The 21,015-nt window shown below is 40.9% G+C and overlaps 1 pseudogene; it reads left to right on the top strand.

Annotated features, from left to right (window-relative positions):
- The first annotated feature begins 774 nt into the window (after window positions 1-774).
- LOC139085142 (small ribosomal subunit protein uS10-like) lies at window positions 775-19,633 on the top strand (annotated as a pseudogene).
- The last annotated feature ends 1,382 nt before the right edge of the window (window positions 19,634-21,015 follow it).

Here is a 21,015-nt window from a genome sequence, read left to right as displayed (position 1 = left end):
TTCAACTGGAATGGTTGAAATATCTGCTTAGAAAAAGAACTATGCCTTCTCATTATTGTCTCCACTGCCTAGCAGAATCTTGAGGCACATAGTAGACACTTGGTCAGTGTTTGTTGACATGAATGGCCTTGTAGGTGTCTTCTAGGCAGAGGAGGGGGAAAAGCCTTCTAGGTAGAGGGAATTTCATGTACAGAGGCCCAAAAGTTTGAAGTCACATGCTATGTTCAAGGATCAGTGAGAAGTATCAGATTATTTAAACATACGGGGGCAAGAGAAAAGGCAGACAATGGGGCCAGAACATGGCGGACCTTGAATATAGCGCTAGGGAGATGGGACTTTCTTTTGCAAATGAAGGGCAACACTTGAAGAGTTTTAAGGAAGTGAAAACAAAACCAGATTTGTGTTTGAGCAAGTTAGCTCCAGGGGAAAGCACAGTGTGAAGGCTGGTTTGAGGTGAGGGTAGGATGGACGGAGTGAGGGTGACCCAGGGCTGTAGGAGTTAGTGCTGGGTGGTCTTGTAGCTCAGGTGAGGACAGAGGAAGATCTACACTAAGGCAATGGCAGTGGGATAGAGAAGAGTAATGGCTTCCGAAGCTGGTTGCGAAGCAGAGTTGACGGAGCAGCATGACTGACTGGATTCAAGGAATGAAGGAATCATGGAGGATGACCCAAGGATGACTCTGGCTTAGGAGATGGGTAAATGGCAGGACCATCGATTGAGCTTGAGGTCTAAGAGAGAATAGGTTTGAGGAAGAAGAGAATGGATTGGCAGTGATGGCAGAAAGAAGGGCATATGTGGATAACGAATACACTTTGGGACATGTTGGGTTTGAGGTGGCTGTGGAATATCCCAACAGAGAAGTCCAGGAGGAGGCAGTTGAGTTCTCAGCTTTGGAGCTCGACAGGGCTGGATACACATTGGGGTCTCCAGCTCCTAGGTGAGCAATCAAGTCACAGCAATGGATAATCACAGAGGTACAGTGTGTAGAGTAAGAAACAGGAAGCTGAGAATAAAACCATGAGTCACAAGGCTGCAATGTCCAGGGCAGAAAACATGAGCTGGAAGCGAAGGTGAGAGAAAAAAGGCTCTGAGGGGAGCTGTGAGTGTGCGGATATGTAGTTACCTCAGAACGTAAACCGAAAAAGAAATGAGGGACTGCTTCATCGTCAGAAGAAGTTGTGCCCATGAAAATTCTTGTTGGTATTTCACTGGCTCGAGTTGTAAAAAATACAGGGAGTGCAAGACCCACCACACCATGTGTAATTTAAACAAACATAAAACTCTAAGTAAATTAGCTAGTAGCACAGATTGTCACAGATTTCCTTATTGGGTTAGGAAACATTTGTTTTCACAGAGGTCTATTCTTTTGAAGAAAAAAAACTTTGAGTTAAAATATATTATTCTCCTTTGATGTCCATAATTAAGAGATTTGACCCAAGCATTCATGAGCCCTTAATGAAAATCAGTGGAATTCTCCCGTTATTGCCAATGGTTTGTTTTCTCATAACTTGAAGAAAAAAGAATCTCTTTCATAGGATCATCAGGGGTAAACAGAATTTCACAAGAAGAGAGATCTCTGTGGAAAAACAAAATTTTAAAAGGGGACAGATCCACTTTCTATTCAGTTTTTCTTTGCCCACGCTCAGACTCCACCAAATAACCTGAACAAATACCAGCGGCTGCTCTGCCCCACCAAAGTCTGGCTATGCTTCAAACATGTGCAAGGAAAGACAATATACTTGACTGGAAAAATATAAAGACAAGGTCAGCCAAGTGCATCTCACTTCATCATGATCTCAGACATCGTTAACCAGAGTGGGCAGCCAGTGGCAGTATGTCAGCCAAAGCCGAGCCCAGCCGAAAGGCAGAGATTTCAGTGCCAGAAAAGTAAATCTCTCCCTGCTTTTCTCCTCTGCTCCCTGGAATCTGATGTTTTGCTGAGTAGCTGGCCAGGTATTCACATTCTTGGTGATTTGGAGGAGGCAGGAACCTTGGTAAAGCAGCAACACACACACACACACACACACCCCCCCTCACTTCTGTCCTCTACAATTCCCTGAGACAGGCCCTTTTACTTCAATTGGAATGAAAAGCTTTTAGGTTCTAGAATGAGGCTGAGGATGCTTATGTGAAATTATCCTTTTTCTCTGCTATTTAGTTAGCAGGTGGCTATGGAGACTGCGTTCACATAATGAAATCAGTGGATGACAGAAGGATTGGTGAGAACCTTGAACAACGGGGCTAATGACATGGTAAAGAGAGAGCCGACCTAGGAAGGAGGAAGAGCTGAAGAGAAGAGCAGCAGTGGAGGAGCCAGCAGTGGCACCCGCCAGCAGCTCCTGGAGCCCGTGTGAACTGAAAGCAGAGGCCTGCAGTCCATTCAGCAGAGCAGAAGTGGAACTAAAGACAAAGCACGCAAAGTTGGAAACAATAGAGAAGACAACGTACTTTCTCAGTGAGACTGAGAAAGTCACACACCCTTCGCCCCCCGCCCCCAAAATGACTGGTGGTGTGTTTTGTTCTATTAACCTCTCCCATAAGGTGTCCGGTATGGAAATGCTCCTAGCCTGTAAGTTCCTAAGAAAATCTATTAGTCGTTCCCCTGAAAATGTGTTTGAATGTCAGCAACATGTGGCTTCTCCTGTGGAAGTGAAACAGATGGGGTGTGAGTACCTTCATCTCCTGCCATGTGGAGGTTTGGAGTTAAAGCAGAGGTTCAAACGTGCCGGGATGTGAGCACGATCAGACTGGGTCCAAACCCTGGCTCTACCACATACGGTATGACATTGGATAGGGCCCTAAATATGTCTAAACCTCGCTTTTCTCCTCTGTACGGTGGGAATAATAGTATTCCAGATCCACAATCTTATATCAGCAATTCTGCAATCCAAAGACCTCTGAAAAACAGGGTTTTTTTAAAGCTTGCAGGAACTTCATTTGATAGCAAAACCTGACGTTAACTGACGTGAGATTTTATATAGTTTTAATTTATCCCATGAAGCATGATTTTCCATATGCTCACTGAAGAAATATTAATGTTTGATGACAGATGCCACCCTAGACCTTGTTGGGGGGTGTTATGAAAAATACAGTATATACACAGATTTGTCTCTCAAAAATAAGAATAATTCTGAATTCTAAAGCATACCCAAGATCTGGAGGGAACTTGGATAAGGGATAGAGCCCTGTCCCCTTGGGTTGTCTGAAGTTCTAGGTAGATAATGTGTATGAGGTGCTTGTAACAATGCCTTGTGCTTTGTAAATTTTCAGGAAATACAAGCTAAAATTTATTATTAAAAACACTCAGGGGGCTGGCTCAGCAGCATAGTGGTTAAGTCCACGTGCTCCATGTTGGCAGCCCGGGGTTCACAAGTTTAGATCCTGGGCACAGACCTACACACGGCTCATCAAGCCATGCTGTGGCGTCATCCCACATACAAAATAGAGGAAGACTGGCACAGATGTTAGCTCAGTGACAGTCTTCCTCAAGCAAAAAGAGGAAGATTGGCAACAGATGTTAGCTCAGGGCCAATCTTCTCCACCAAAAGAAAAACCACAACAAAATACCACCACTTGAATAAGGAGTGATTCTACTCTTGTTCTTGTCACTCTGGAATTCACTTAGGGGAAACATCAAATTCTGAAGCTCTGACTCCCCTGCCACAGGCCATGTCACTAAAGAGCCCACACTTGGGAAAAGAACCTCCCTGGTAGGAAGGTTATACAACATGTTTCTGCGGCCGCTGTGGAGTTGAGACCCAGAGCCTAAAGTCAAGAAAAAAGTTCTGAAGGCACAACATCCGAGAATCCCGAGGATAAGGAATGAAAGAAAGTCTGAAATTGGACATCCTCCCAAGGTGGGTGTGGCCTGATAGAAGGAGGTGCAACTTCGGAGCCAGAGAGACTTCCGTCCTAGCCCCACCCTCGCTAGTGGTAGGAATTGCTGGGTCTCAGTTTCTTCCTGTGTGAAATGGGGTACCAATACTTACTGAAATTTTCACCATGATGGTAAAGATCTCTGCATGGGGCCTGGTACATAGAAGGTGCTCAAGAAGTGACCAGCAGACAGACACGTGCACACACCGTGTGGTGACAAGAAAACCAACATTACAATCAAAACAGTTCTGCCTTGCCCTAGATAGACCAGGGCTCCCCTGAGGAAAGATTAACGCCTTTTCTCTCCTGCAAAAGTGAGGATAGGAGGCCAAGCAGAAGGAGCTCTCTGTCTATGACGAGCTCTAAGCCCACAGTGGGGGGAGCTGAGGCCAGCTTCTTCTCTCCCAATGAGACAGTGACCCATGCCTCCTCTGGGGACCAGCGATTCAAAGGAACAGCATGCACAACATGTAGTTGGGGACTACAACGTATCTGTGGGTACATAGATGGTCTATAGGCTCATTCACACCCTGAATCCAGTCTGACTCTAATCCTCATAAAAGGAGTAATTTTAAAGTGTACTTGGGAGGAGAAGGGGTTGTTTCCTGCCATTCAAAGTGAATCCTTTCATGAAGAGGACCTTTCACCCAAACTATCGCCTCGTCCTCCTAAGCCCAGACCAGCACTAACACAAAGAGTGAGCAGACATTCATACAGAGGGGCCTGGAGATGACCCTCAGCCAATGCCTGGTTTTCTACAGTTGGAAACTTTGACCTACTACTACTACTACTGCTATTACTACTACTACTTTGATCATCACATTTTCTTCAGACCTGAGCCGTAGGACTTGGGAAATGCCAAGTGTAAGACATTATCAACCTCCCGGTTTTCTTCAGCACCATTCCTTTCCTCTTTCCTGCTCACTTTGGCTGGAGGTGAGGATCTCCTCGTTTCCCACCCTCTGATGGGCCTCAGGGGTTCGGCCCTCATTCCAGATGAGTCACGGCAGCATTGAGAACACACCTTCGCAGCGCCTGCCCCCCACCCCAGCATGAAGAGGCTTCCTGGCCCATCCTGTGAATGGCGGCTCTCCATGAACTTACCGCATCTCTTCAAAGCAGGATGGCTCAACAGGCAGACCACCCATGTGGTTAGGGAACCAACAAACCTCAGGCAACAGAAGAAGGGATGGAGGATGAACACGGGCTAGAGAGAAGGGAATTTTTTAGGAAAAATTTGACATTTGATTAAATTTTTAAAGCATTGAAGTATGAAATAAATATCCATGAGTCCATACTGGTATAAATAAATAAATGTAAGAGAAAAGGTTGCTCTTTCTTAGAAAAGAATCCACTTAGTAAATGTAGGAAGAATGAAGAAAATAGAAAATCAGCATTAGAACGCCACAGTAATAATTGCTGCAGGCAAGATGCACTGATGGATGCTAATATTAGCAGGCAAAAGTTTGAGGAGAAACAGGATATTTGCACAGTCTCAAAGTATTTTTACCATCATCCTCATTAATTACAAAGAGAAAAATAGTAAGCTTACAGTGGAGAAATTCAGCAGACACCACCTTAACCAGGGATCAAGATCCACATCACCAGTATTGAGACACCTTGACAGACGTACCCCCTGATATTTTGCACTAAGAAGAGTTTTCTTGCCAAAAATGCATGACTTCAACTTAACCATCAGAAAACACTAAGCAACCACAAGTTAAGGGACATTCTATGAAATAACTGACCAGTACTCTTCAAAACTCTCAAGGTCTTGACAGACGAGGAAAAACAGTGGGATTGTTATAGGTTGAATTGACTAAGGAGACATGATGATCAAACGCAGCATGGGGCCCTGGATTGGATATGGGAACAGTAAAAGGACATTGGTGGGAAAACTGGTGAAATCTAAACAAAGTCAGTAGTTTAGTTAATAGTATTGCACTTGTGTTAATTTCTGAATTTTGATCATTGTACTATGGTTCCGCTTGGTGTTAGCAAGGAAAGCTGGGTGAAGCATATAGGGGAACTCTCTGTAGTGTTTTTGCTGCTTTTCTGTAAGTCTAAAATTATGTCAAAATAAAAGTTGAGGTTTTTTTTAAAAAAAAGTAATGGGGACTATCATCGGACTGCTCACATTGTTGATTTGGTATTATTTCTATTGTGAAATCTGTATTAGGAGAGGGAGAGGGAAGATGAGGCACTAGAATGGTTTCGGGGCTCGGGGCTTCTAAATGCTGCTCTGGGAAAATTGGCTTTGTCCCCAGAAAGTCCCCAAGCAGCTCTATTCCTCCCCTAAGCCCATTTCTTCACTCCTTGGAGGTTGAAAGAACTTAGAAACCCCTGCTCCTGCATCACCACGCCACATCCAGGATGGTGTGGCCAGACTTTCTGGCGTCAATAGAGCAATCCCACCAGAACAGACCATTCGACCCTAATTCCAGGGACAGAGCATGCAATGCCTGGAGGCAGGGTCATTTCCTTAGAGTAATAACAGAACCTAATTTGAAAGTTGTACGAATTAGAAAAGATATATGCTACAACATGGGTAGACCTTGAAAACATCCTGTTAAGTGAAATAAGCCAGACACAAAAGTAAAATATGATTCTACTTTATGAGGTACCTAAAATAGGCAAATTCACAGAGACAAAATATAGAATAGTGGTTACCAGAGGTTGAGAGGAGGGAGAAATGAGGAGTTGCTTAATGGTACAGAATTTCTCCTGGGATGATGAAAAAATTCTGGAGATGGATAGCAGTGATAGATAGTTGCACAACATTATGAATGTATTTAATGCCACTGAATTGTACACTGAAAAATGGTTAAAGTGGTAAATTTTATGTTATCTACATCTTACCACAATTTAAAAAATACTAAAAAAAAATTAAAAGAATTAGGTGAGATGATCAAAAGCTCCTATAAAGCCCCGGCCCATGGTGGACACTCAGGCACCATCAGCTTCTTCCTTCACTAAAGTTTCAGAAACTAGAAGTATTATATAGTTACTCACTGTGATTTTTAGCAGTGGCAGCCACGTGTAACTTTTATAATTAACCACTTTCTTAACCTCATTATGTCCTGGTTTTCAGCATTTATTTTTTACTCTATGCAACATTAAGACTGAACATTGAATTTTTTTTTTTAAATATCAGGCTCAAATGTTCTGTAAGATCATTTCTGTTTAGAATAACAGGTAAAAACTGAAACTGACTACATGATCCTCTTGCTGCTATGAGGAAATGTGGCCATGGCTCGAGGTGCCGCTTTGCAAATATGCTTGCAACTATACCCCACTTCTATTGCTTAATTAAATTGTGTTTCTCCCCAGATTTGCCCAATCACTTCTAACTCCCCACCTCCACTGCCACTGCTGCCATCACTCCCAGCACTTCTAGCTGAGGACACCGGAGGCACCTAGAGAGAGAATTTCATGCCTAGTCTCGCAGCCTAGGTTTGGCATTGCTGTGTGGCCACTGTAGCTGAATTTGGAAATCCCTGTTAGAGTTAGTATTATGACGTCTTACTGCTGCTGAGCGTGTGGCCAAACTCTGCTAATACGCTGACACGCAGCTGGTGTTTCAACGCCCTTGTCACTCGGCTCTGGTTTTGTGAAGAGGCTCCTCGCTCCCTGGTGAGTCGTTAATGCTCACTCAGCCTTTTGTTAAATGAGCCTTACGTGCAGGGTCCTGGCCTCGGACACCAGGGTAAGACGTTGACTTGCAGAATGCTTCTTTTTTTATGGTTTTCTGTGATGGAACATTGTATTGTTCCACATTTTAGCTTTGGTTTTGTAATCACTGATTATATAATGAATTCTGATTCTGTGCCTGCAAAATTGGTCTGCACTATTAAAGGCGCAGGAGAGCATGCAGCTGATTTAGAACACACGGAGATGAGACTCTGGGCCCGTACCTCGCACCCCCATGCCTGCTAATCTCGTGAGAGATCAGTCTCACATTATACTACAGTTTTGGGGGGAATGGCAGGGGCGCAGCATGACACTCCTTTGCTTCTGCGCAAAGAGTAGCAGATCTTAGGATGATTTGAAATTTGGAAAACATCAGCCACCTATAGTGGGGCTGACTCCATCTGCCTCACTCATCTCCAAGTGCTTGAAAGTCTGTGTCCTTGATCTCAAGATTAGGGTTGCCAGACAAGATACACAACTCCCAGTTAAATTACAGTTACAGATAAACAATGGATACTTTTTTAGTGTAAGTAGTTGTATGTCTCAAATATTGAATAAGATGTACTTATGCCAAAAAATGATTTGTTATTTATCTGAAATTCAAATTTAACTGGGCATCCTCTTATTTTTTTTTTTTTTAAAGATTTTATTTTTTCCTTTTTCTCCCCAAAGCCCCACGGTACACTGTTGTGTATTCTTCGTTGTGGGTCCTTCTAGTTGTGGCATATGGGATGCTGCCTCAGCGTGGTTTGACGAGCAGTGCCATGTTCACGCCCAGGATTCGAACCAAGGAAACACTGGGCCGCCTGCAGCGGAGCGTACGAACCCAACCACTCAGCCCTGGGGCCAGCCCCCATCCTCTTATTTTTATTTGCTAAATCTGGCAACCCTACTTGAGATTAGACTCTCGTCGTTGTCCTGTCCTCCAGGTCTGTCCTTGTGGGCCTCCTATAATGCATTCTGCCAAGAAGCCTGAGACAGAATGAGGCAAAGGAAGAATCTTAATCACATTTGGCTTTTTGTTCTTATCTAGCTCCAAGTGTCACAGATATGCACTGAATTCATAAATAAATTAGAACGTCATTTGGACAGCTGAAGTTTAATTCATTTTTTCCTGAAACTTTAGCAACCTTGGATTCCACTGAGGGGAAGGATGGTGTGAAGAGGAAAGAATGATCGAGAGATCAAGAGATCTGGTCACTTATCCCAGGTCAAGTGGCCATGGTGTGGCACTCTCTCTTTAGTCTCTATTTGCAAACTTAAAGAATTAGATTAAATGACCTCTAAGGTCCCTTCTGGGGCTGAAAAGTCAATGATTCTAGCTTCAAAAGGTCCGAAACTTCTGAGGTATGTTATTGGAAAATCACAGTATTAGATGAAAAAAATTTTTAAAGATCAAGAATTTTTTAGGGGCTGGCCCGGTGGCGCAGTGGTTAAGTTAGCACATTCTACTTCTCGGCGGCCCGGGGTTCGCCAATTGGGATCCTGGGTGTGGACATGGCTCCGCTTGGCAGGCCATGCTGTGGTAGGTGTCCCACATATAAAGTAGAGGAAGATGGGCATGGATGTTAGCTAAGGGCCAGGCTTCCTCAGCAAAAAAGAGGAGGATTGGCAGTAGTTAGCTCAAGGTTAATCTTCCTCAAAAAAAATTTTTTTTAGTTAAAAATAAGAATTTTTTAGCTATGCTGAAAATTTCTAATGAGTTGTCTACCGAATTTCCATCTAAGAGTACAAATCGTGACATCCTCAGAACTCTTGCTATTGCATTAAATATTTTGTGCAAATCTTTTGCTCAATTACTATCCAGGTACAAGATTTACCTGTCAGAATACTCTAATAGAATTTTCCACATCTCTTGTTCTTAAATGACTTTGGTAAAATCCAACATTCTAAATTGAAGCTGTTGCATGGACTTAAGTCATTAGTAGTTACTCTAAGAAGAGTAACTACTATGAGTAATCTAATATAATCTTGGGTAAAGGAATAGGTTATATGGAAACATTCTTAACCTAGGCCCAAAATATATGCTAAGGAAAAAGGCACTTATGTGAGCACAATACTCATTCTTTTCAAGTAGACTCAACAAACATATTGATCGCTTGGGTCATCCCATATGCTCCTCTGGCTTCAACCTCCATTTATATGTTTGAGGCTTCCAAATATCCATGTCCACATTTCATTTCTCTCCTGAGTTGCAGAGCCAAATTTCCAACTCCTTACTAGAAATTTCTACCCGATGTCCCACAGGCATCTCACACAGTAAATCTAAAATGAAATTCCTAGTATCTTTACCCCAAAACCTGCTCTATTGGTCTCTTCAAACTTGGTTAATGGCATTATTATCCATCATCATTCTTGCACAAGTTAGAAATCTGGTAATTACGTCCACCCTGAATCAACAGGTTACCAAATCAAGTCGGTTCTACCTCCTAAATATCTTGTGAATCTATGTCCCCTTTAGCCATTCCAAGGCCACTGCCTTAGTTCAAGCCCTCTCACCTGGACTATGGCAGAGAGTAGTCTTCAGAATCCTTCCCATCCATCCACACAGAGACAGAGTGGTATTTCTAATATAGGGCTCAGTTCATCCTACCCCTGCTAGCAGTAGCTCTCCACTGCCTAGAGAAGAAGGCCCCAACTCTTTCACATGGTAAACGTGACCTTTTGATTCCTGACCACAACTGATTATTCCAACATCATCTCCCTCCACAATACTTTAACACCCAGCAACTTGCCATTTCCCCAATCCATTATCTCCTTCCAAGCTTGCCTATACTGACCCATTTATGGAAATACCCCTCCCTCACCTTCTCCAGCTGGTGAGTTCCTACTCATCCTTTAAGACTTCATTCAAGTGTCACCTCTGGGCAGGCTTCTCTGCCTGGTCCCTTTCCTTACCCCACCCCATGCCAGGTTAATGACTCCTTCTCCTACAATGCCTCAGCATGTTGTTTATACCTTAAGTGTACTGCTAACCCTTTGCATTACAATTATGTATTTTTTGTTGTCTTCCTCCACTAAACTAAGAACTCTTTGAAGATGAGGCCATGGTTTACTTGGCTTTGATTCCTCGGACCTATCAAGGGGGCTGGTACAAAGCAAGTGCTCCTTAGACATTATTTTGGGAGGGAGAGAGGGATGGGTAAGTGAAAAGGTGACATTTCTAGATAGGCATTGTGCTAAGTGCTTTATCTCATTTATATCCTATAACAACTTCAAGAGGAACATACTACTATTACCTCCATTTTATAGATTAAGAAATCAAGAGTTTAAGTAACTTGTCCAAGTCCACATGGTTAATAAGTGATAGAGCCCACACAAGGCTTTTGATCCTCCAGATTCTTTCCATTCTCAGCCCTGTGGGGGTATTAATGAGCAGAGGAGAGGTCAAATGTCAGGAGGCATTAAGGGGGCACTATAAGGAGCAGGGATATTCCACAGACTGGATAATGTCTCTCAATTATTAGAAACTCATTACTGATTAAATATTCTGTGAATCCCACTTAAATTTCAGGTTTCCTGGTCTTTATTTTTACTTTTCATGTTTTTTATTACTATGAAATATTCACTATTGCAGAAAAAGTGCATATAACATATATATGGTTTAAGAATAATTATTATGTGTGCAACCCTCACCTGTGTCAAGAAATAGACTTGCCAGGGCCTTAGAACCCTGCCCATCTTGTCTCTCTTCCTGAGCCCTGGAGGACCCACCATCCTGACTTCTATGATAATCATTTCCTTGCTTCTATTTGTTGCTTTGCCCATAGATATAGATATAGAGATAGAAATAGAGATATATATTTCAAAAGTTTCCTATTGCTGCTATAACAAGTTACCACAAACTTACCGGCTTAAAATTATCTTATAGTTCTAGGGGTAGAATCTAAAATGGGTCTGCAGGACTATGTTCCTTCCAGACGCTCTAGGGGAGAATCTGTTATCTTGCCTTTTCTAGTTTCTACAGGCTGCCTGCAATCCTCGACTTGTGGCCCTTTCCTCCGTCTTCAAAGCCAGCAGTATGGCATCTTCTCTCTCCTTTGCCCTCTGCTTCTTTCTCTTCTCTTTATTACTCTGACTTTCCTACCTCCCTCTTACAAGGACCCTTGTGACTACACAGGGCTCAACTGGATAATCCAGAATAATCTCCCCGTCTCAAAATTCTTAACTTAATCACATTTGCAAAATTCTTTTTGCCGCATAAGGTAACATATTCACAGGTTCCAAGGACTAGGACATGGATATCTTTGGGGGCTATTCAGCTTATCACAACTCCTAAATAATTTCCTTTAGTTATGTCTATTTTTGACCTTTATGTATATGGAATCATATTGTATATATTCTTTTGCTCATATAGTCCATTTACAATTAACATATTATTTAAAACTGGAATTTAAAAGCACCATCTCATTTATATTTGTTCCATCTATTGTGTGTTGCTTTTTCTTTCATTTCTTGCCTTCTTGGATTGTTCAAAAAAAAATTATTTTAATCATTCTATTCTTTTCCTTCTACTGATATGGAAATTATATACTCTAATTTTTAGTGATTATCCTAGAAATTAACATGCATCTTTAATTTAAAGTCTGGAATTAATCAATGCCTTTGCCTTTCTCCCACAAAAGTCAAAGATCTTAAAATATTTTAATTCCATTTACCCTTCCTGACATGTTATTGTTATTTTAATTCTATTGAGTTTTTATTGTTCTAACTTCGCCCTTCAAGACAATGTTATTGTTGTTTTATACAGTTAACATTCACTTAGATGTATCCATATGTTTTCTTTGTTCTTCTTCTATCTCAGGTCTTCCTTGTGAGATCACTTTTATTCTACCTAAAGAAAACTCTTAGAGTGTGGTGGTGGCAAATTCTCTCAGCTTCAATCTGTCAACAAATGACTTTAGGGCCAGCCCCAGTGGCCTAGTGCTTAAGTTCCTCATGTTCCACTTCAGCAGCCCAGGTTCAGGTCCCAGGCACAGATTTACACCACTTCTCTGTCAGTGGCCATGCTATGGGGGTGGCCCATATCCAAAAAGAGGAAGATTGGCAGTGAATGTTAGCTCATGGCGAATCTTCCTCAGCAAAAGTAAAATAAAATAAAAAGGTCTTTATTTTGACCTCATTCTTGAAAGATACTTTTGTTAGGTGTAGAATTCTAGGTTGGCAATTATTTAAGTGCATTGGTGGTTTCATTACACAGGCTTCAGGCTTCCTTCATTACTATTAAGAATCCAGCTATTGTCTAGTTGCCACTACTTTAAAGAACATCTTTTTCTCTGGTTGATTTTAAGATTTTGTTTGTCTTTATTTTGCTAAAGTTTTACAATGATAGGTCTAGATGTAGATATCTTTTTATTTTTCCTGGTTATCATTCTTGAATCTGTAGATTGATGTCTTTGATCAGTTCTGAAAAATTCGTAGTCATTCTCTCTTCAAATACTATCTTTATCCAAGTCCTTCTCTCCTCTCCTTCTGGAAGTCTGATTAATGAATGGTAGACATTTTCACTCTATTCTTCGTGTCTCTTAACTTCTCTTTTATATGTGCTATATTGTTGTCTCTCTGTAATACACACTAAATAATTTCTTCTGATCTATATTTCGGTTCTCTAATTCTCTCTTCAGTTGTGTCTAAGCTCCTTGAACATGTCTATTGAGTTTTTAACTTGGGTTATTGTATTTCCTTCTTTTGGGAAGTTCTATTTTGTTCTTTTTAAAATCTGCTGGGTCACTTTTATCATTTTCTTTTCTGTACATATATTTTCTATTTTTTCTTTGAATTTAGTAAGCACAGTTGTTTTTGTAGACTTTGTCTAATAATTTCAAAATCTAAAGTATTTTGAGGTCTCTTTCTTCTGGTTCTCATTCTTGATGGCTTATGTCCTTATAGGCTTAGTTATTTTTGACTGTATGTTGTTCATTGTCCTGAAAATGTATTTGGGGGAAATTCTTTGAAGCCTAGGATGACACTAATTTTCTCCAGAAAGAACTTTCACTTGCTTCTTCTAGGCATACAGGGGCTCTTTAAACTAAATCACTTTAAACTAAATTCACAACTTGAGAGGACTTTATGGTGTCTCTTTGTTGTTGTTTTTGGTATTGTTTGTTTGTTTATTTATTTATTTATTTATTTATTTATTTTTTAAAGATTTTATTATTTCCTTTTTCTCCCCAAAGCCCCCCGGTACATAGTTGTATATTCTTCACTGTGGGTTCCTCTAGTTGTGGCATGTGGGATGCTGCCTCAGCGTGGTCCAATGAGCAGTGCCATGTCCGCGCCCAGGATTTGAACCAACGAAACACTGGGCTGCCTGCAGTGGAGCGCGCGAACCCAACCACTTGGCCACGGGGCCAGCCCCCTTTCTTTTTTTTTTTTTTTGATCACCAAAGTAATATGGATTTGGAAGCTGTGAAAGTACCAACTTGAAGTTATACCTCCTCAGAGTAGTTCCTGGCCATTACTGCCTATCTTGCTGTGCTCATCATAAGGGCAACTTTTCCTGTAATCTCCTGGTCCTGAGGGTGGAGGCACATTTACTTTTATTTCACCCTTGCTCTGAGGGTTTGACCCATATTAGTGAGGTCCTGAGCTTTTGTTTTTGTCCCCCATGTCTTGAGAAGCCCTCAAAACTGAAGTTCAAATTAGCTCAAATTGGAAAATACCCTTAGTTCAAAAAAAGCATTAAGGTGCTGCTTAAGTTTCAGAGATCTTGTTTCCCCTTTGATTTTGGACTTTGGTTTCTTGCTATCTTGCCAGATCTTCGATTCTTCTAAGAAGTCAAAAAAAATTTTTTTAGTCAATATTTTTGGTTGTTTCTAGTGGGAGTATTTAGTCAATATTTTGGTTGTTTCTATCCTGCCTTATTCCTGGAAATGGAAGTCCTTCCCTGATCTTCCTAGGCTTGGTTGAATGCACACTTAGAAACTATAAACTGACATGACCTGCTCTAAGCAAGTTAACATATGGAAAAGCAAGCAGTTGTTTTTTAACTCAGAACTTCAGGAAAAGAATCATTGCAAAGGTTCCCTTTTATAGACTAAAAAAATTGAATTGCATAAAACTTTTCAGGAACATACCTAAAATTTTCTAAGAAATGTTTTCCAAAAAATTTAATTTTCTAACCACTACTAAATTATTTTAAATTTACAACACTTGATCCAGAAATTGCTTTTCCAGCAAACTCAACCACCCAAGAATCCAAGAATAGGTCTAAAATGACTCTACACAGTCCAATTAGATGACAAAAGGCTCATCACTTAATTCAATGTACTTTATTCATCAGAAAGTCCCTAATGCCTCTTTCAGAATTTATTAACTCTTATTTTATACACAATTCAGAGAAACCTTAATCTCTGGTTTTCTAGCCCATAAACCTTTAGAAACAATAACTTGAAAGAAGATATGCATTTTGAAAGGTGGGCTCATTGTAAGAACCAGGTACAGCATCTGACAGCTCCACGACGAGAGAATAGAAGGACTATAAAAGTCTGCCCAAAAAGCTCGAGAAGAGGCAAAATGGAGACATTTAGCCCAACTTACTACAGCAGCTCACAGGAGACTCCCTGCTGTGCTCCACACACAGTGAACAAACTCTTGGTGCTGATCCTGCGGCAGTATCAAACCAGTGCGGCTGTTTCTGGAAGCAGAGTAATGTCTTTAATCCATTTTCTATCTGTATAAGGAATTAAAATTAAAATTACTCTATGATAAATTTTTTTTCTGATTTGGAGAATCTCACTCACTAGCGGGATCCAGTAAATAAGCATTTTTCTATTGTAGCCTCTTAAAACCGAGTTTCCCTCTGAGACTCACTCCAGAAAACTCAGAGCTTATAAATGACCTAAATGTGCCTTTAAGTCCTTTAGCCTTCCAAGTAGGAGTTAAAAGAAGGCGTGTTTTTCTCAGTATCACTAAGTTCTAGAATAGGAACATAAGAGAAAGCAGCAAGAGGGGCATTTGAGAGAAAGCGTCAGAGATACAGAGGGTCTTTATTTCAGAACAGCCTCACTTCAGGCAGGTTATATAGACACAAAAAAGAGAACTTTATGGAAGCGTCAAGTGTCAAATGGAAATGTCACGATTGTTAAGTGATCGATAATAATCAAAGTTCAAAGGGTGCATGAGGAAGGGGAGGTGAAGGGAGTGGGAGGAAATAAAATTCTCTTCAGATGGCCTTCCTTTTGTTTATCTCCCTTTCAGCACAAATAATGCCAGCCCTGCCTCCCGAGCTATGTTGGAAGCCAGGGCTCTCAGCTTACACATTGATTTTGGATCCAACTTGAAATTGTGCGCCCTGCGCCTGCAGTATTAGAATCATTACCTGAAAGTTTTCCGACTTGCTGATCCCATGAGATGAGGTGCTGAGCTTTAGTATCAGTCTCATTATTATATTGTTAGTATCATTCCAGAGTCTCAAAAGCTGGAAAACCCAGCACCTGCTTATTGTGAGACAGTGGCGACTTCATGATCTTCAAATTCAATTCCCTGTATTTTCCCCTTAGCATTTATCATACCAGCTTGAGACTTTTTTTAGAACTTAATTTATATTTATAAGTTTTTTCTTTTTTTGGTTCCACAAATGGAGTTAATAACTGACCTGTGAGAGGAAAGGACTTGCATTTTGTTCAGAATTGGCAAATCGTTTCCATTTTGCAAGCCAGTTATGGTCAATTTGATGGAAAAACATCTTTTGAAGAATATTGAAACTGCTCCCAGGCTCAGGAGGAAAGAGCTGTGAGATCCATTAGCAATGTCTGCCCCAACCCAGGACAGGGAATGCAATAAGCCTGTCAAATATTTGTTATCCTTGGCTTAGTTCAACAAATATTTATCGAATGGTTATTGTATGCCAAGTAGTATGTAAAGTGCAGGCTTTTTGTTTGTTTTGTGTTGTTTTTGTTTTAAATAAAGGAGACATGGCTCCTGCCTTTATGAAGTTGTAATATATGGCGGACATATGAACAAACAACTAAAATACAGTGTGGCATTTGCAATAATGAAAGCCTACATGAGGTCCAGAAGGTCAGAGAGGAAGAAGTAAGACGGGGCATCAGGGAAGAAGTCTAGGAGAAGGCCAAACATAAGAAATTTCAGGAGGCTGGGTGGCCTGGACCCACCCCTTCTCACTTCAATCTCTTCCAAATAGCAGAGCACAAGGATATTACCAGTTCCCGGGTAGGTTTCCAATAGGCATCCTAATAAGTAGCCTCTATAGTTTGTCTCTCTGTCAAGCACAGCCTTCATCTCATTATCAATGAATCCCAGCTAAATGACACAAGGGTATGCAGACTACTGCCCTAGGGGCATCTGAAGGAGCCAACCTAGGACTGCACAGAGAGCTCTCCAGGGGGCTCAGGCTTTCAAAGCACATAGGCTAACAGGGACAGGAATGACTCATAACCAAGAGCAATTATTTTTAAAAGGAATAAGCTTTGTAAGTACTGTCAGGAAGGTCAAAATCCAGGATAATCTGAGGCTTGTGAAAAATGCTAAACAAAAGGGCTTTTTACAAGTTATGTTTGGACTAAAACAACTAACCAAGTAAGATCAATTCCTGGGAAAGATATGTAATGCTAATATGTATAAGAGCTTTATAAGAAAAAATCCCATTATTTTCCGTGATATAAGGTGTTTCTCACAAGGTGGTACATCCGAATCACCTAGAGTGTTTGTTAAAAGGTGTATTCTCAATCCCCAGCTCAGATCTACTAACCTGCAGTCTCTGAGAGCAGGCTGGAAATGTGCATTTTTTTTTTTTTTAAAGATTTCATTTTTTCCTTTTTCTCCCCAAAGCCCCCCGGTACATAGTTGTGTATTCTTCGTTGTGGGTTCTTCTAGTTGTGGCATGTGGGACGCTGCCTCAGCGTGGTCTGATGAGCAGTGCCATGTCCGCGCCCAGGATTCGAACTAACGAAACACTGGGCCGCCTGCAGCGGAGCGCGTGAACTTAACCACTCAGCCACGGGGCCAGCCCCTGGAAATGTGCATTTTTAACAGCCTCTGCCTCCTTTAAGCGATTCCGATGTAATCTAAAGATTTTAAACCACTACTTTTAAGGACAGAATGACAAAAGCTATAAGGAAATGAAGTCCAAGATAAATGAAGAGGTGGTAAGAGAGCACCAGCTGCTTCAAATGAGTTTAATTCTGCAAATCTCGTGAAATACATCTAGGATAATGAAATAATTTACAGATATGATCATACAAATATCAACAACAATCTTTAAGAAACTATGGAGAATGGTGAAATCACTAGAAGCTTGGAGAGAGGCAAATATTAGTTGCCATTATGTGGCAAAAATGAAGACTCAAAAAAATATGGAATTGTCAGTTTTACATGGATTCCTAGAAAAACTTTGGAAAGAGTCAACAAAAAGCGTTTGTAAACCCTTAAAAATGGAGTGTTGATCATTAAGAGTCAGCCTGGAGTCACCACAAATAAATCTACATGTATCTTTTATTTTAAGCTGCATCAACCCCTTGTTGAAAATAGTCAAGTCATAGTAAATAATAAACTGCACATACTAAACTGACCTCATGTCTTTTTTTTGATGTCTGCTAAAACAATAGAATGATGAAGTTCGTTTATGTTGAGTTTTTGGTAGGCATTTGACAAAGTATCTCATGATATGTATTGGACAGGATGGAGAAATCTGAGAAAACTGATAGGACTAACCATTAATATTTACTGAGAGCCTACTCTACGTCAGGAACTGTGCTATGTTTTGTGAGTACAATTCATTTAATCCTCAGCCCATCCCTATAAAGTAAAAACAGTTCTTCCATTTTACAGATGAGGAAACTAAGCAGAGATTCATCAGGTAACTTGCTCATGGTTGTGTAGCTAAGATATGGTGGAGCTGGGGTTTTAGGGGTCTACTCTGAGATCAGAGCTTGGGTGCCTAACAACAGCGCTGTTTCCGATGGACGGAGCCACATCTGGGGAAAATACCATGTCCAGAAGGAGTTGATCTGTGGATTCATGCCAACCAGAGGGAATGACTAATGAGTGCCGTGGGTCTCCAAAATTGTCCCAGAGCTGCTTGACATTTTTATTAGTGACTTGGATAAAGGTATAGAAATTGGGCTTATCAAATTTACAGATGGCAGAAGGCTACTGGGAGGGATAGTTAATACCATAAACGAGAGAATCATGATCCAGAATGATCTTGGCAGATGGGAACAAAAGGCCAGAGCCAAGAATATGAAATTTAATAAAGACCACAGTAAAATCTTGTACCCTTGGTTTCAAAAGTTAGTACAATTAGGAACACCCAGCTTAAGAGCATAAAAAAAAATGTAGAAACCTAGGTGATTAATCACATCCATTGATATGGTCAGTCTCCTATAGTTTGAATTCAAAATGATAAATATGCAAAAACAACAACAAAATGACCTAATAGACTTTTATGTCCAATTGGCTGCTTGACCCACACCCCTCCAAAGCTGAAGCTACCATATTTCATCAAATCTGAGATGCCACTGATTACAAGATGCACCAGTGTCTTAGTATCACTGAGAAAGGGAGAGGGGATGCCACTAATTAAACTAGGATACAATGCTTTCATATCACTTAGCATTTTTATTTTATATTGACTGAAACAATTTTTTAAACTTTAATAGCTCTTAGAGGAAGACATGGTCACCATTGCAGCTCCTGACTTGCAGCTGTTTGCTCTTACCCAGGAACAGATTGGTCAGAGAGTTTGTAAGGATCCAGAAAGACACCCATGGAGCCAGAAGGGAGGATTCGCCAAATTAGAGTCACACTAACTAGCTGCAGCAGAAAACCCCTGCAGAAGGTGTGGGCAGACTTGATTTAGAGATACAAAGTAAAAGAACCTCAAAGTGAAAGGACGTGGGCTTCCACCAAGACTCTGACAATCACTACAAGAAAAATTCTTCCTGTGGAAGGTTCTAAGACAGGATCGTTTCCAGATGAGAATCCACAAGCAATCATTGATTTGCACAGTTCTGAGAGCATTAGCAGACTACTTCCAACAATGTAGAGCCAGGAGTACAGGTTGAAGTCGCCATTGCTGATGCTCAAATTAACAATATTAATTAATTGATTATCAGTTGCAAAAAAATTTTTTGAATAGACATAGATTTTATTACATATCAATTGTGCATAATACAAAAGTGAAATATAAGAGAAGCAAATTGGTTAAGGTATTCTCCAAACTTCTCACTTGGAGTCTAATCGTCTGAAATGCATTTCACTTCGGAGTTGGTTATATCTGTCCTGTTTTTCCAAACACAATTATCCTCTGTGCCACTAGGAGTGTCAGTTATGCAGAATTTCCTTTTTCTTTTAAAGCGTGGCACATGAGCTAACATCTGTTGCCAATCTTCTTTTTATTTTTCCTCATCTTCTTCTTCCCAAAGCCCCTCCAGTAATAGCTGTATATTCTAGTTGTAGGTCCTGCTGGTTGTGCCATGTGGGATGCCGCCTCAGCATGGCTGACGAGTGGTGCCATGTCTGCACGCAGGATCCAAACCCGTGAAACCCTGGGCCACCGAAGCAGAGCGCGTGAACCCACCCACTCGGCCATGGGGCCGGCCCCACAGAATTTCTTTAAATGGCTCTTTCAAGGATTTTCTTCCAAACCTATGACTCCACGACCCCCAACTCCTAAGTTCCAATGCAGGTTCTTCTTTGATCTTTTCAAAAGGTGTCAACAGAGGATTTCAGAGAACTACCAGCATTATATTATTTCCTGAAATGGTCCCTAAATTTTTTGTTGAATGCAGAGTTGATGGGTTGCCATTGTCCATTTGTGCCATCAGAAATATAAAGCAAATTGGCTCATGTGCAGGCAGCCACTGCTACATCATGTTTATTGCCTGGACAAAAGCAATTATAAGACACCACTGATCAGAAGAGGCATCCTAATTTCAGAGATGTTAAATGTGAAAAGATGTATATCTAAGAATCAATAAAATTTAGTAATTATGCTCTACTTGTGGGCTGAACTCCACTCAGACTGTAGGATCTATGCTGTCCCATGACAAGAGACGTTCAAGGCTCTTACATTCAAGGAGTTAATAGTCACAGTTCTGTCTACTCTGGTGTAACTTAATCTAATCATCCACAGTTTCGCTAGGAGAAAAACCTGAATCAGCTTCCAGGCAGGGGCATGTTGTCAGATACCCAGCTGGAGAGTGACTTTGGGTAACTGACATCCAGTAGCCCCAACTCAATGCATCTTCCTAGTTCTTTACACCTCATGGCACGGGCAGTAGTCATCAAATACTCAACAACAATCTTTCCTGAAACGAATGGTCATAAAGTTGGCGATTTCCAAACAACATAGAACGTCTCTCTTATAAGTATTATAGTGAACAGCATAAAAATTGGACTCAGACCAACTATTCTAACACTTACTATGATCTTGGCTGGGCTCCCCTTGCTAAGCTTCAATGTCCTCGTTGGTAAAATAAAAGTTG

Source organism: Equus przewalskii, chromosome 8, assembly GCF_037783145.1.
Source record: "Equus przewalskii isolate Varuska chromosome 8, EquPr2, whole genome shotgun sequence".
Lineage (NCBI taxonomy): Eukaryota > Metazoa > Chordata > Mammalia > Perissodactyla > Equidae > Equus > Equus przewalskii.
This window is presented reverse-complemented; position numbering and strand designations above follow the sequence as displayed.